Source organism: Dendrobates tinctorius, unplaced genomic scaffold, assembly GCF_039654945.1.
Source record: "Dendrobates tinctorius isolate UK_male_01 unplaced genomic scaffold, ASM3965494v1 ptg000143l, whole genome shotgun sequence".
NCBI classification, from domain to species: Eukaryota; Metazoa; Chordata; class Amphibia; order Anura; family Dendrobatidae; genus Dendrobates; species Dendrobates tinctorius.
The window spans coordinates 8,289,236-8,306,964 of NW_027361810.1; the positions used below are offsets into that span (position 1 = coordinate 8,289,236).

A 17,729-nucleotide genomic window follows, 5' to 3' on the forward strand; every position below is an offset into this window, starting at 1 on the left:
TAGAATTCCCCTTTTCTTGCTTTAGTCTTTAGTTCTCCGGTTGTGACAAGGCGTCTAGGATCATCGTAGGTACGTTCCACGGCTACCGCTAGTTGTGTGGATAGGATCAGGAGTCTGCAATCCGCTTAGTTACCAACCTCTCTGGTTTTCTGTGGCTTAGCTTGTTTTTCCTCCTCGGTGACTCATTCATAACACCTATGTACAAGAATATATCTACTATAATACAGCCCCCTATGTACAAGAATATAACTACTATAATACTGCTCCTATGTACAAGAATATAACTACTATTATACATACTGCCCCTACATACAAGAATATAACTACTATAATACTGCTCCTATGTAAAAGAATATAACTACTATAATACTGTTCCTATGTACAAGAATATAACTACTATAACACTGCCCCTATGTACAAGAATATAACTACTATAACACTGCACCCTATGTACAAGAATATAACTACTATAATACTGCCCCCTATGTCCAAGAATATAACTACTATAATACTGCCCTTATGTACAAGAATATAACTACTATAATACTGCCCCCTATGTACACGAATATAACTACTATAATACTGCTCCTATGTACATGAATATAACTACTATAATACTGCTCCTATGTACAAGAATATCACTACTATAATACTGCCCCTATGTACAAGAATATAACTACTATAATACTGCCCCTATATACAACAATATAACTACTATAATACTGCCCCTATATACAATATAACTACTATAATACTGCCCCTATGTACAAGAATATAACTACTATAATACTGCTCCTATATACAAGAATATAACTACTATAATACTGCCCCTATATACAATATAACTACTATAATACTGCCCCTATGTATAAGAATAGAACTACTATAATACTGCTCCTCTGTAAAAGAATATAACTACTATAATACTGCCCCTATGTACAAGAATATCACTATAATACTGCCCCCTATGTACAAGAATATAACTACTATAATACTGCTCCTCTGTACAAGAATAGAACTAATATAATACTGCCTACGTACAAGAATAGAACTATTAGAATACTGCCCCTATGTACAAGAATATCACTATAATACTGCCCCCTATGTACAAGAATATAACTACTATAATACTGCTCCTCTGTACAAGAATAGAACTAATATAATACTGCCTACGTACAAGAATAGAACTATTAGAATACTGCCCCTATGACCAAGAAGATAACTACTATAATACTGCTCCTATATACAAGAATATCACTACTACAATACTGCCCCCTATGTACAAGAATATAACTACTATAATACTGCTCCTCTGTACAAGAATATAACTACTATAATACTGCTCCTCTGTACAAGAATATAACTACTATAATACTGCTCCTATGCACAAGAATATAACTACTATAATACTGCCCCTATGTACAAGAATATAATTAATATAATACTGCTCCTATGTACAAGAATATAACTAGTATAATACTGCCTCCTATGTACAAGAATATAGCTACTATAATACTGCTCCTCTGTACAAGAATATAACTACTATAATACTGCCCCTATGTACAAGAATATCACTTTAATACTGCCCCCTATGTACAAGAATATAACTACTATAATACTGCTCCTCTGTACAAGAATAGAACTAATATAATACTGCCCCTATGACCAAGAAGATAACTACTATAATACTGCTCCTATATACAAGAACATCACTACTACAATACTGCCCCGTATGTACAAGAATATAACTACTATAATACTGCTCCTCTGTACAAGAATATAACTACCATAATACTGCTCCTCTGTACAAGAATATAACTACTATAATACTGCTCCTATGTACAAGAATATAACTACTATAATACTGCCCCTATGTACAAGAATATAATTAATATAATACTGCTCCTATGTACAAGAATATAACTACTATAATACTGCCTCCTATGTACAAGGATATAGCTACTATAATACTGCTCCTCTGTACAAGAATATAACTACTATAATACTGCCCCTATGTACAAGAATATCACTATAATACTGCCCCCTATGTACAAGAATATAACTACTATAATACTGCTCCTCTGTACAAGAATAGAACTACTATAATACTGCCCCTATGTACAAGAATATAACTACTATAGCATCGCTTGGAGAACTGATTGACAGGTTGGTCACACTCTTCAAACATAGTGTTTGACGAGTGTGACCAACTTTTTACTACTGAAGCCGCCTATGCAGCATCAGTAGTAAAAGATAAAATGTAAAAAATACTAAAAAAAATAAAAAAATGGTGTTCTTACCTTCCGACGTCCCGCGCAGCCTTCCCGCCTTTCTCCACGCTCTCGTTCCCAGTAATCATTTACGAAAATGCCCGCGATGACGTAAGTAACTCGCGATGACGTCGCGCAATTGACCGCTACTATAATACTACCCCCTATGTACAAGAATATAACTACTATAATACTGCCCCCTATGTACAAGTATATAACTACTATAATACTGCTCCTCTGTACAAGAATAGAACTAATATAATACTGCCCCTATGACCAAGAAGATAACTACTATAATACTGCTCCTATATACAAGAACATCACTACTACAATACTGCCCCCTATGTACAAGAATATAACTACTATAATACTGCTCCTCTGTACAAGAATATAACTACCATAATACTGCTCCTCTGTACAAGAATATAACTACTATAATACTGCTCCTATGTACAAGAATATAACTACTATAATACTGCCCCTATGTACAAGAATATAATATAATACTGCTCCTATGTACAAGAATATAACTACTATAATACTGCCTCCTATGTACAAGAATATAACTACTATAATACTACCCCCTATGTACAAGAATATAACTACTATAATACTTCCCCTATGTACAAGAATATAACTACTATAACACTGCCCCCTATGTACAAGTATATAACTACTATAATACTGCCCCCTATGTACAAGAATATAAATACTATAATACTGCCCCTATGTACAAGAATATAACTACTATAATACTGCCCCTATGTACAAGAATATAACTACTATAACACTGCCCCCTATGTATAAGAATATAACTACTATAATACTGCCCCTATGTACAAGAATTTAAATACTATAATACTGCCCCTGTGTATAAGAACACATCTGCTATAATCCTACTACCTCCCGGTTATCTCCTGTGTATTATGATGGACATGCTCTCTGGCTTCTGTGTAGATGATGATACGTCTTTTCCATTATGTTATTTTCTGCTGATTACATATTTCAGGCGGTCATCAGAATATTCGCTGTCAGACATATATATGAGACCACCAACATACACAAAAATTCATGGATAAAACACAATATGTGAATTTTTGGGATCAGGTTTATTCTCGGACACAATGTGATGAGCACTTTGTGGAGGTCTCCGTCTGTCGCCTACACAGAGCGGCTGTTCCCCAGCAGAGATGTTAAGCCTAGTGGGTGTCTGTCCGTCATCGCCCTCTCATAATCCCGTCCTGCATCTCATCATCACTTTCCTTGCTGTCTGTTACATTATTAAGACAGATACTTTTTTTTCAGTGCCCCTGAGGAAGACTAACAAGTGATGGATCCTCTCATAATGTGAATGGGGATGAGACAGATGCAGGAGGTCTCTGCCTCTGAAAACCAAGTGCTCCTCAAGGACTAGGATAGGGGACTATTATAGCTCCTAAAGAGTTAATATGCACCACCATGCCTTTAAGAGATGTTCCCATTTTTGCCAATGAAGTAGAAATCCTGCAACATTTTTACATACTATTATATTCCTTAATAATTGTAATATATCTGCTTTATGTCAATGAATGGGAACATTCTTATATATATGTAGAGCTGAAAACTCTATAAACATGGCCGACTGTATCCTCTGTAAGAAAGCAGGAGGTGAGGTCCTGGATGGCAGGTCTGTGCTACTGAGGTGGTTTTATTATGGACTGGATTTTGGTTCCGGTATTTAGGAGCGACCAAAAGAACCTGGGTGGGAAAGGTCGCTCCCATACTCCAGTCCAGGTCTTTCTGGCCTGATAAAATGCACCTGGTCTAACCCAGGTAATAGCAGTGTGCTGAGGCTGGAGAAAGACAGAGCTGATGGACAGTCTGCCCGAGAGGCTCCTGTAATACCAAGTTGGTGAGAACATGTGATTTTTCTTGCCTTCCTGTGGACTGTTTTGTTATTAATGTGTGCTGAAGAAAGGACTGTTTTCATTGTGAAGCTGAAAAGTTTATGAACGACAACAAACTTTATTTTGTTTTGATATAAAAACCCTGTGCCTGTGCGTATCCACACGGCTACCGGAGAGCCAAAACCTTACAATTAGTGATTGAATGCGAGCATAAAGTCCCAAAGAGCAAAGGCGATTACAGTGTAAGACTGAATATCCTGGTAAAGGCACAGAATTGCCAACACAGTATGAAAGCATGGAAAAGCAAGCTAAGCAACAGCAGCGGACCCCACAAGAAACCAGCAATCTCCTGATCCAGAAGATTCAACAGCAGCAGATGGTCCTCTTGACAAAAACTGTCCAGGTCAGAAAGACGGCAACTCCCGCCAACCGAAACAAAGGTACCAGTCTGAGGCGAACAGTACAGGAGGCCTTGCAGAAAATGACTCTGCAGGATGATGTCGAGGCTTTCATGACTGTTTTTGAGAGAGAGGAAAACATGAAAAATCTTCCCCCAGAGCAAGGGGCAGAGGTTCTAGCTCGGTAAATTTTTAGGGTACTACAACCTGACCCAGCAGGATGCCAAGGAGTACGGAAAGCTGAAGACAGAGATTTTGATAAATTTGGGCTTAACTTTGGCAGTCAGAGAATAACTTCCCTGGACCCAGGTGTTCAACAAGTTTAACATGGTGCAAAAATGGCTGCAGCCTGGGACCTGCTCTCCAGCATCGGGACAGATTCATCCACTCACTGCCCAAATCAGTGCACAGCTCGGTTGCCCAAGGAGATCCCCAAAACGCAGATGACCTTGTGGAAAAATACCAGAGAATTCCCTGAGCAGTCTAGTACGCCTGATGTCACCTTTCTAGTATACCCAAAAGAAGGGGCTCAAGTTCATGTCTGTGGGGCGTCTAAAGACCTAGGAAGGGTCAGAGCCAAGTTCAAGAGACACTTATCATGTCATGGCCCAAGTTGTATAGCAGCCCATTATACGATGGACTCAGAACAATGGACTGCTCCATAGATGACTCTTGTCATGATCCAGGTTGGATCTGACAGATTAATGTAGAAGTAACCTTTTTTTTTTTTCCTTTAAGCTGTGCTTAAGGTTGGTTTTTGCCCCCGGTGGCCATTGGGGTCATTGCACTCTGGTGTTTTTAGTTCTAGTTTGCCCCCCCGGTGGTGGTTAGTGTTATTGCACGGGAATCACTAACAGGTGTGATTGCTCAATAAAGGTGTGTCAGTTGTGCTCACTCACGGTTGGAGATAGTGTTCATTTCAACCATCCTTGGTGGAGGAAGGATCTAGAGAGAGGTCCTGGTAGCTCAGTCAGAGCCCTGTTGTGGAAGGAGTCAGAGGAGATTTCCTTGCAGCTCTGACAGAGCTTGGTGGCAGCTATTCAGGAGGAAAGCTGCATTCTGGTGGTGGACTCTGTTGCTGGGAGCAAGAGCAACAGAGCAAAGCTAAGTGGTGTTTCCCTGTCTGTATTTTTGCCTGGTGTGTATTAGTACAGCGGTGGGGCCAGTGCCTGCATCACCCAGCTCCCTAGCAAGGGATAGGTGTAGGGTGTGCTAGGGTGACAGGTATCCTGATCGGCGCCCGATGCGGTACCGGCCTAGGGAACGTTAGGAGTGTGAGGGACACTGACTCAGGGGAGTGCAGGAGTTCTCCACTTCCTTATTCCCTATCGTAGGGCCCACCGTTGTAACTGTTTCCCCTTTCCCCGTGTCTTGTTGTTTTAGTTACCGGCCTGCGGGCCGTGTCACACAGGACAGTTTCACGTGCAGTGTCTAGTTGTTTCAGTTACCGGCCTGCTGGTCGCATCACACAGGACGGGTCCACATGACAACGCTTCTCTTTTTGTGCACATCCCGCATGCAGTGTCATACCTCACTTGGTGAGAGACCTTAGCTGTACCAGGTTATGGTGAATGGTGTGACTATGACTGGACTTGGAGTTTGAAGACCCTATTAACTAACCCACTTCTGTATGTGCTATTCCCTAGGAAAAGAGTTATGGTGAGGTGTATCCATGGAGCCACCACGAACTATCCCATGGCTTGGGTCATCATACGCATAGACTGTGGTTTTATGTCCCACCAAGTAGATGTTCCTTTGCTCTGGGACTGGTGGGCTAAAGTTGTAGTGCCCAGTAGTCCGGTATGCCGCCAGGAGTCAGCTATGGTAACAAGGTCACAGGATGTCATGAAGAAGCCTCCACGGAAGCCAATATTTCTGACCTGGAGGAGTCCCAGGACAACATTGGAACTACCCAGCTGTTATTAGAGTTTTCAGGTCTCACTTGTGCCATCAAGCATGAGATATGCATGCGCTGAGCCTCATGCTCAGGTCGACTTAAAGCCCGACTGAATTCCTGAAGCTTGTGAGGACATAATGTCATAACTGTAATAACAAGTTGGTGAGACCGTGTGATTTACTTTGCCTTACCCAGAGAAAGGACGGTTTTGTAACTCATTTGTGCTGAAGAAAGGACTGTTTTCATTGTGGAGCTGTAAAGTCTATGAAGTATAATAAACTTTATTCTGTTTTAATATCAAAACCTTGTGCCTGTGCGTATCCACTCTACTACCAGAGAGCCGAAACCCCCAAACCTCAAGGTTTACCACCATACAGTGCAGCTACTGTACACCTTACAGTTCGACCAGTATGGCTCCCAAATTGTAGTGCCATGTGTTGTAAGTAATACTTTCATACGACAGCCTATGCTACCCAGTACCTTGCCATACACTGCAAAAATACTCTACTGCACATTGCCAAACACAATGATAAGTAAATAGCGCCATATTGTGATTATACACCCGCTTCACACATAAAGAGATCCAACACCAGTTCTGTGCAATGGATAAGTAATGTTGGTCACAAGCCTTGTGCCAGGCCACCTGTGGCCTCTCTTCACCAGCTATGTACAGGTTGCCATTCCTACTGGCTGGCCCTATGTAGAGACTGAACGCAATGTATTGAGTATTGACAATCTACAGTATTTGAATTAAACAGATCGCTATTTACAATGTATCAGTGCAGGTAAAAAAATAAATCATTCTGGACTGTAACCTAGACACTTAGCACCAAATTCCCTGCGCAGAGATGTAAAATTTTACATCCGCAGTGCTGGCAGCCTCCTCTAGGTGGTGCTCACTGTATACAGCTTATACCTTGAAGTCAATAAAACTGTATGTATTGAGCTCCCTCTAGTGGTGACTGCATACAACCAAAATATTAGATTTCCAATTTGTGTGCGTGCTGGGGATTTGGAGTTATTTAACCAGAAAAAAAATTGTTCTAACTGATATAAAGATGCAATAAGATATTATTCATCAAAATGAAAAAAGGAATCATTTTTAAAGTTGGCCAAGACCTGTTTGTCTGGACATTTGCCTTTGCAGTAGTCCACACTGGGTTTTACAGGTAACTCTACGCACTCCTCGTCACGGGGCAGTAGTGGGAAAACAGGAGACGTGGAACCTGGGCCCCTGAACTGCCCCTCAGGCTAAGGAGATGCCCTGACTTTCCTTAACTTGGGGGTACACTTGATGGTAGTGAGGCTCAATTCCCCAACCTGTCCCCATCTCCTGTTTAGCCCTGAGCTAAACACCCAACCCCCTCCCCAGGAGGTGAGACAGGGAATAAAGTGAACTGCACCAATAACACAAAAGGAAAAGATAAAACAGACACCACAGGGTTAAAGCAACAATAAACCAAAAGTTAGCTTTATCTGCTGCCAATGCTCCAAGCAGCAGAGTAAGGCCCCGATCAGCATCCAGCAGCAACACCACTACTCCAGATAAGTTGAACCCCCACTGCACCAGGAAGGTCCAGTCTACACCAAGGTTGGTGAGCAAGTGACCAGTATTACCAACAGTGAATTGCAGCACCAGGTGGCCTTATAAAGGGAAGTGGGAGTAGTCACCACCTGCTGACTAACTAAACATGTAATAACACCAGCGGCCGGCCACCAGGGGGGAAAACCCCAGCAGCAGACCAACTACAGTTGTAGTAACACCAGCGGCAAAAACCCATATTAACCCCCGAGGGTCAGAAAGGAAAAAGGTTTATATAAGAGAGTCCAGACTCGGACACAGATCCAAAAATGGATCGTGACACCTGTAACATTAGCACATTATGTCTTTTATGGCAGGCTCAGTCAGAGGTACAGTGTTTGGGTATGAAGACGCATTATCCGTAGTTGTCTTAAGTTGGTCAAGAGTTTGTTATTGCTTCACTTGACTCAGCTGCACCTAGGTGTCTATCATCACTTCTACTCCTGACTTATATATTACAAAATTACAGATTTATAACAAAATTACAGATTTATTTCCGAGCTTAGTCCATCTTAATAGGTGTTGTTCATACTTGCCTTTCAGCAAGCAAGTTATTATTCCTCCCAACTGTTCCCAGCTCTTTTCACACCAAGCATCTGCAATCAAGGTAACAGACCTCTTCAAGAAAATCTTCAGATTGCCTATGCTTCACTGCTATCCTGCTGGAAGGTACTAGACTGCATTAACTTCTCTACTGTTCCTGTGATTAACTAATGTCCTGCTGAGAATTGCCAGACTGCATTTACTTCTGTTATTTGTGTGATTAACCATTACTCTGCTTAAAGATATCAGACTGAATTTACTTCACTGCTATTCCTGCGATTAACCATTGTTCTGCTGGAAGAAACCAAATCACATTCCGGACATTAACTGCATCCCTGCTGGAAGATATTAGATTCCCATACAGTTACTGTTCCCTTATCGCACCTGGCTCTGTTTCATCTGTTTGGCTGCCATCCTGAGCAACGCACTGTCCTGGTAATTGCTGACCAAGGTGTCAACCATCAACATCTGCTCTTCTGAACCTTGTCCTCTGACAGTGCTGCTCACTCAGACCTTCGGCTTAGAGAACGCGCTTCACCAGAGGAGATCATACCAAGCAGCAATTTAACAAGTGAATTCTACACTGGGATTGGTGTATATGGCGCCTATTACCATACAATAACTGACGTGGCTTCAGGCCCCACTTACTGGCATGGTGCACGATTTCTCCACCTCCCGTAGCGACTTCTTTCCATTCTTTACTGTCACAGGTTCTGATGAGGTGCTGTCCATTTAGCTTGTGTTTTATGTGACTACGCCCAAGGCCATGTACACAGATGTTCAGCTAATCTCTGCGTCTGTGACTGTTATGTGTGACTCACTTGTGGTTTCAGCTGGCACACTCCTGACAGAGGGAGGCAGCCCGCGATAAGACGGGCACCATGCCTGTGCTTAACCCTGTGCTCGCCTCTTGGGCGGTTTATCGGTTTATTTAGTGCAAATCACTAAATTCCAAACACAGAATTAAAGGTCAATAAACTACATGAGCAGCTTCAAGGTACACCTGAGACAGGTATGCAACTACTATGGAACTAGTCTATAGGATAACACTGGTATTGGCCCTTATTAACAGCCTGCTGAATATCACAGAGCTGAACTTATAATTCTGCGGCCTTCTAAGATTGCACTCTAAAAACCTGTCATCTCACCACGAGGCTCTCTACAGTCATCTAATGTGGGAAAACGTACTGTAAAACTGGAGCCCAGCTAAGCTGATAGTGGGGTGTCTGATGAAAAGTTTGTTCATCGTTTCCAATAATTTCCAGCAGAAAAGTGAGTGCAGCTCTGGAGTATAATACAGGATGTAACTCAGGATCAGTAATGTATGCACACAGTGACTGCACCAGCAGAATAGTGAGTGCAGCTCTGGAGTATAATACAGGATGTAGCTCAGGATCAGTAATGTAATGTATGTACGCAGTGACTGCACCAGCAGAATAGTGAGTGCAGCTCTGGAGTATAATGTAGGATGTAACTCAGGATCAGTAAATATAATGTGTGTACACAGTGAGTATTACAGCAGAATAGTGAGTGCAGCTCTGGAGTATAATACAGGATGTAACTCTGGATCAGTAATGTAATGTATGTACACAGTGACTGCACCAGCAGAATAGTGAGTGCAGCTCTGGGGTATAATACAGGATATAACTCAGGATCAGTAATGTATGTACACAGTGACTGCACCAACAGAATAGTGAGTGCAGCTCTGGGGTATAATACAGGATGTAACTCAGGATCAGTAATGTAATGCATGTACACAGTGACTCCACCAGCAGAATAGTGAGTGCAGCTCTGGAGTATAAAGCAGGATGTAACTCAGGATCAGTAAATGTAATGTATGTACACAGTGAGTAATACAGCAGAATAGTAAGTGCAGCTCTGGAGTATAATACAGGATGTAACTCAGGATCAGTAATGTAATGTATGTACACAGTGACTCCACCAGCAGAATAGTGAGTGCAGCTCTGGGGTATAATACAGGATTTAACTCGGGATCAATAATGTAATGTATATACACAGTGACTCCACCAGCAGAATAGTGAGTGCAGCTCTGGGGTATGGTACTCTTAGGAACACCAAGACTGATAACACAATCTTACATTTCTGCTACACAGTAAGTTTCATAAATCTAGACATATTAACGCTGTGCATGTCCCCTTAAGAGTAAAGATTGTGTTTCTCAGCATGAATATTCAGACACATGTTCATACAGACATGAAAGCGCTACATGTTCTTTTTTGCCCATTACCGCCAGGACAACAAAGACGGGAACTGCAGCAATGGAGCACCCCTATGGATAAGCTGCAATTCCTGGGAGCCAATGAGCCTTAAAACAACACAACAGAGAAGGTAGAGGAGGTAACCATGAGACGCGCAGCACAGCTTCCACTCCTTATACCATTGCCAGAGCGCTGCATAAGGGACACAAAACTGGCATTAGAAGGTCCAATTCCAGTAATACTTTTCCACTTGAGTTGTTTATTGAAGTGACTCATTCTTCCATAGTATTCGGACAATGATCATAGGACCAATTCCAAGAAAACATTTCTGCTACAAAGATCCCAAAACTCTGATGGTAGCAAACACAAAACTATTAAAATTGTATTTTAAAATGCAGAAAAATTACATAATATATCTACATAAGGATCAGAGCCCAATCTATATCCAAACCCTCTGCATAGACTTACAGGTAAATAACAAAATTAAGGTTGCCTGTAGACACCAGTAGAGGGGGCTCACTACACATATGTATACAGCCACCACTAGAGAGAGCTCATTACATAGATGTATACAGCCACCACTAGAGGGAGCTCACTGCATACAGATTTATACAGCCACCACTAGAGGGAGCTCACTGCATACAGATTTATACAGCCACCACTAGAGGGAGCTTACTACATAAAGATTATACCGTCACCACTAGGGGGAGCTCACCACATACACATTTGTACATCCACCGCAAGGAGTTCACTACATACAAATCTATACAGCCCCCACTAGAGGGAGCTCACTACATACAGATTATACTGCCACCACTAGGGGGAGCTCACATAGATTTATGCAGCCACCACTAGGAGGAGCTCACTTCCTATTGCTCTATATAGCCACCAGTAATAAGAGCTCAGAGAACACTGATCTATGGAGCTTATATTACTGTTATTGACAAATCTGTTATGTGAGCTCCCACTAGTGATCCATTATGATTAGACCAGTTAATGATATTTTATAGAATAGTGCCTTGTTACAACTGATGCATGGGCCACTTATCATGATGGACAATGTATTGCAGGAATGTAATGGCAGAACATGTGACAGGTTCCCAGAATGCTTTGTGTCAATACCTGGAAGTGCCCTTTAAGCCCACTAAGGTCATTCTAGCCCAATTCCATATTCATGCATGAACACTAAGATCACCCATGTATAAAACCAAGATACAAAGTCTCCGCACAGATCTAGGAAGGATTTTCTTAAGGAATTTCCTTGAACTTTCCATAACATTATCTGGAGTTGAATAAGATGAGTTTTCCCAGAAGGATTTTCCCATGCATCCTTTGTCAGAGTGCTGTCAGTCAGTGACAATTAGGTACTTGGTGGTCGTATGTAAGCTCCTCGGCCTCCGCCTGATCCTGGGTAGTGACTATTCCAATACAGGCTGAAGACAAGGAGCGATCCGAGAATTCATCCACAGGCCCCACTAATCATACCGCCGAAAAACGAGAAGGGGAAAGAAGCTTGGAGCAGGGGTGATAGAGGCAAAAATCTGTGTAATCAGGGTGACTAATGGCCATGGACTACACTGCCACCTGACATGGAACCAATCACACAAAACTGTCCATAAACTGTGGCCGGCCGTAGTGGTGCAGAATGTGATGACCGGTTTCTAAAGATCTGAGTCGTGGAGCAGTAAGTAAAATAAAGTTATACAGTAGCGTGCACTTCTTGCAAAGAGTCCAGTGGGCGGTCTCACTTTACTGTACTTGTGTCAAGGGTTGTTGGAACAGAACTATAATGCCTGAACGGCATGGCTCTGAGGCAGCGCGGCACCGCCCCCTTGGCTATTTCCAGGTAGTACAAGATACATTATAACTTTCATTTTTGCTGTAACCCCCCCCCCCCCCCCCCCCAAGACCCAATTCAGAGATTCACTTCCGTGCAAAGCCATTACCACCATTGCAGCAGATTTGCCTTTTTCAGGATTGGTCAGAGTCTCCCTCGCCCATGATCCCATGGAAAGTCTCTCAAGCTTCAAGATCACAATTGCAACTGGAGAGAAAAGAAGAAAATAATCCACAATTCCACCTTTCTGTTTTGAGACTTGTTTCTCCAGAGAGTTAATTATGCATAGTGACCTTGCAGCGCGATTCTCGGGCTCAGTGCCTCTACTAAACTTGTAGAGATATTTTTTAGAATTTAGTGGTTAAAGAAATGTGGAACCTTCTAAATATATTGTGCTTTGTGTTGTTATTTTAGGTAACCCGTAACCCTTTACTTTTACGTCCATGGAGCTGCATTAGGGCTTCTTTTTTTCTTGCATCTGTGCGCTGAGCTGTAGTGTTTATTAATACTATTTACAGAACCTTAGGACATTCTGATCAATTGTTATTACATTTCTTTGGAGGAAATTCACCAAAAATAGCAACTTTCTATTCAACCTTCTACATATGGTTTAAATAAATTGAGACTTTGATAGATTGGACTTTTATGGATAAAACAGAAACAAGTATGTCTATTTTTTACATATTTGTATTTCTTTACTTCTGAACAGAAAGAAGGGGGTGTTTAATATACAGGGTTGTTGTTTTTTTCCTTTTCTTTATCATTTTTAGGGTACTTCAATTTGCAACCATCTGTATTGCAGTATATAGTGTCGCTGATGTTCCTCTGTGTAACCTGAGAAAAAAAACTAATAGTGGTTTTAGCAGATCAATGGTTGACATGAGAGTCAATAAACGACTGCACTGGAAATGAGCTCATTTGAATGCTGCTGTCACTGATAGGTGACGATTAACCATTTAAATGGCGCTATCAGACCTTAGTCCAGTTGCTGCTGTTACAGACAGTATTATAGTAGTTATATTCTTGTACATAGGAGCAGTATTATAGCAGTTATATTCTTGTACATAGGGGCAGTATTATAGTAGTTATATTCTTGTACATAGGGGCAGGATTATAGTAGTTATATTCTTGTACATAGAGGGCAGTATTATAGTAGTTATATTCTTGTACATAGGGGCAGGATTATAGTAGTTATATTCTTGTACATAGGAGCAGTATTATACCGTAGTAGTTATATTCTTGTACATAGGAGCAGTATTATAGCAGTTATATTCTTGTACATAGAGGGCAGTATTATAGCAGTTATATTCTTGTACATAGGGGCAGGATTATAGTAGTTATATTCTTGTACATAGAGGGCAGTAATATAGTAGTTATATTCTTGTACATAGGGGCAGGATTATAGTAGTTATATTCTTGTACATAGGGGGCAGTATTATAGTAGTTATATTCTTGTACATAGAGGGCAGTATTATAGTAGTTATATTCTTGTACATAGGGGTAGGATTATAGTAGTTATATTCTTGTACATAGGGAGCAATTTTTATTGTACAAAACCAACAAATAAAATTAAAATAAACAGAATTCTTACTTTATACAAAACAAATTCTCATGAATCCATCAGACAATAATTATACAACTAAATTAATACATTAGGAAAAAGGTAACTTAGAGTTCACTCTTGTGGAAGGAAGAATATGAAATAAACACTTTTAGTAACACGATCATGTTATTATCCCACAGACACATTCCTCCATAGTTTCCCATTACTCTGACTTTTCTTTATCTCTAACGCTCTTACATTTGTGGCCAAAAGTATTGACACCCCTGCAATTCTGTCAGAGAATACTCAGTTTCTTCCTGAAAATGATTGCAAACACAAATTCTTTGGTATTATTATCTTCATTTAATTTGTCTTAAAAGAAAAAACACAAAAGAGAATGAAGCAAAAAGCAAAACATTAATCATTTCACACAAAACTCCAAAAATGGGCCAGACAAAAGTATTGGCACCCTCAGCCTAATACTTGGTTGCACAACCTTTAGCCAAAATAACTGCGACCAACCGCTTCCGGTAATCGTCAATGAGTTTCTTACAATGCTCTGCTGGAATTTTAGACCATTCTTCTTTGGCAAACTGCTCCAGGTCCCTGATATTTGAAGGGTGCCTTCTCCAAAGTGCCATTTTTAGATCTCTCCACAGGTGTTCTATGGGATTCAGGTCTGGACTCATTGCTGGCCACCTTAGAAGTCTCCAGTGCTTTCTCTCAAACCATTTTCTAGTGCTTTTTGAAGTGTGTTTTGGGTCATTGTCCTGCTGGAAGACCCATGACCTCTGAGGAAGACCCAGCTTTCTCACACTGGGCCCTACATTATGCTGCAAAATTTGTTGGTAGTCTTCTGACTTCATTATGCCATGCACACGGTCAAGCAGTCCAGTGCCAGAGGCCGCAAAGCAACCCCAAAACATCAGGGAACCTCCGCCATGTTTGACTGTAGGGACCGTGTTCTTTTCTTTGAATGCCTCTTTTTTTTCTCCTGTAAACTCTATGTTGATGCCTTTGCCCAAAAAGCTCTACTTTTGTCTCATCTGACCAGAGAACATACTTCCAAAACGTTTTAGGCTTTTTCAGGTAAGTTTTGGCAAACTCCAGCCTGGCTTTTTTATGTCTCGGGGTAAGAAGTGGGGTCTTCCTGGGTCTCCTACCATACAGTCCCTTTTCATTCAGACGCCGACGGATAGTACGGGTTGACACTGTTGTACCCTCGGACTGCAGGGCAGCTTGAACTTGTTTGGATGTTAGTCGAGGTTCTTTATCCAACATCCGCACAATCTTGCATTGAAATCTCTTGTCAATTTTTCTTTTCCGTCCACATCTAGGGAGGTTAGCCACAGTGCCATGGGCTTTAAACTTCTTGATGACACTGCACACAGTAGACACAGGAACATTCAGGTCTTTGGAGATGGACTTGTAGCCTTGAGATTGCTCATGCTTCCTCACAGTTTGGTTTCTCAAGTCCTCAGACAGTTCTTTGTTCTTCTTTCTTTTCTCCATGCTCAATGTGGTACACACAAGGACACAGGACAGAGGTTGAGTCAACTTTAATCCATGTCAACTGGCTGCAAGTGTGATTTAGTTATTGCCAACACCTGTTAGGTGCCACAGGTAAGTTACAGGTGCTGTTAATTACACAAATTAGAGAAGCATCACATGATTTTTTGGAACAGTGCCAATACTTTTGTCCACCCTCTTTTTTATGTTTGGTGTGGAATTATATCCAAATTTGGCTTTAGGACAATTCTTTTTGTGTTTTTTCATTTAAGACAAATGAAATGAAGATAATAATACCAAAGAATTTGTGTTTGCAATCATTTTCAGGAAGAAACTGAGTATTATCTGACAGAATTGCAGGGGTGTCAATACTTTTGGCCACAACTGTATCCATCTGAGCTCGGACAGTATCTTTGTGGCTGCGGTGACGGGATGGAAGGGCTCGCTGTGGAGGGACACTCGGGTTCTCATGTGCCAGTGGTAATACTTAATGGTGGTAATGATCAGGTACATTGTCCCCCTGTCGATGTTACCGTCAGTGGATGGGACTCCATAGATAATGTCAGGGTAATTCAGGGACAGCAGTCTGGGGATTTTCAGCTTGGTCGATACTTCCGTCCATATTTCCCTACCTCCCCAGCAATCACAAATAAAATGCTCCATGGTTTCCTCCTGCTGACAACCAAGGGGACAGTTCCGATCTGAAACACTGGAATATTTTAATTTCCCCCTCACAAAGAGCTTCCCATGTAGCGACAGCCAAGCAATGTCAAAAGAACTTTGCTGTAAGTCGCCTCCCGTTGAGGAATCGGAGACTGTCCTGAAGAGTCCTGGTGGCACAATCTCTTAGGGCCAGTGGAGAGTAGAAGAAAGTCCTACATATATGAGCACACAGATCTTTCCTCGTATTACTCTCAATGTAAGACTTCTCCAGTCCCCACTTCCTGACACACTTTAGACCATATTCCAGATACTGGGGGAGGTGGTCACCTGTCCATCTCCTCCTCTTGAGACTGCCGCCTCGCACCCAAGATTCCGCAAAAGGCAATATCCAATACCTGATACTATTCGCCCACAGGGAGCTACTGTTTGAATCCATGCTCCCAAAATTTACTTTCAGAAACAAGGAGTCAAAGAAAACCCTTAGATTTAACATATCCAGCCCGCCCTCACTCCGCTGTAGGTACGTTATACCCCTCTTTATCAGGTTCATCCTGTTCCCCCACAAGAGCTGGAAGAACAGGCTGAGGAGCCTCGCCGAGAAGGATTCTGGCAAAAGAAAAACGACAGACATACAAGAAGACGGGGACCAGGTAAGTCTTCAACATAGCAACCCTTTCTCTGTAAGTCAGCCTCCAGTTCTTCCATCGCTGAACCTTTGTATTTCTGGTCTCCAATTTTTCCTCCCAATTTAGGCTGGCATTATCATCCCTCCCAAATTTAACCCCTAAGATCTTAATATGGGAGGTGGCCTTAAACTGCGGCAGATCAAAGTCTGGGTCAGATTGCAATGTCCACAGAGCTTGACTCTTCTCAAGGTTGACCAGAGACCCGGAGGCCTCTGAGTAATTTCTGATGGCCGCAGACAACACCTGCACCTCATGAGGATTAGATATCACCAGCGTCACATCATCCGTAGGCAACCACCTTCAGAGGCAAGCAGTGGGGGACCGGCACCCCCCAAAAGTTACACTCCTGCAGTGACCTCAAAAACGGGTCTATGGCAAAAACATACAGGAGTGGACTCAGCAGGCAGCCCTTTCTCACCCCTGCCTCAACTCCAAAAGTGCCACCCTGCCAACCATTAATCAGAGGAAAGCTCACCGCCTCTCTGTACAAAGTCTTCAGCCAATCCACAAATTGTCCCGGAATACCGTACTTTGACAAAGTGGCCCACAGATAGTCATGATCAACCCTGTCAAAGGCTTTAGCATGGTCCAGACTGACAACATATCTCCCACACCGCAGAGCTTTACATCTTTCAACCATCTACCGTATCGAGATGTTCCGCCCTTTTACCGTGTCAAACTGAGAGCCTACCAACA

The 17,729-nt window shown here is 41.8% G+C and overlaps 1 protein-coding gene across 7 annotated transcripts in view; it reads right to left on the reverse strand.

The window, feature by feature from the left end:
• The window catches only part of TNS1 (tensin 1), a 461,328-nt gene that overhangs the window by 421,984 nt on the left and 21,615 nt on the right, over positions 1 to 17,729 (reverse strand). The window lies entirely within an intron of this gene.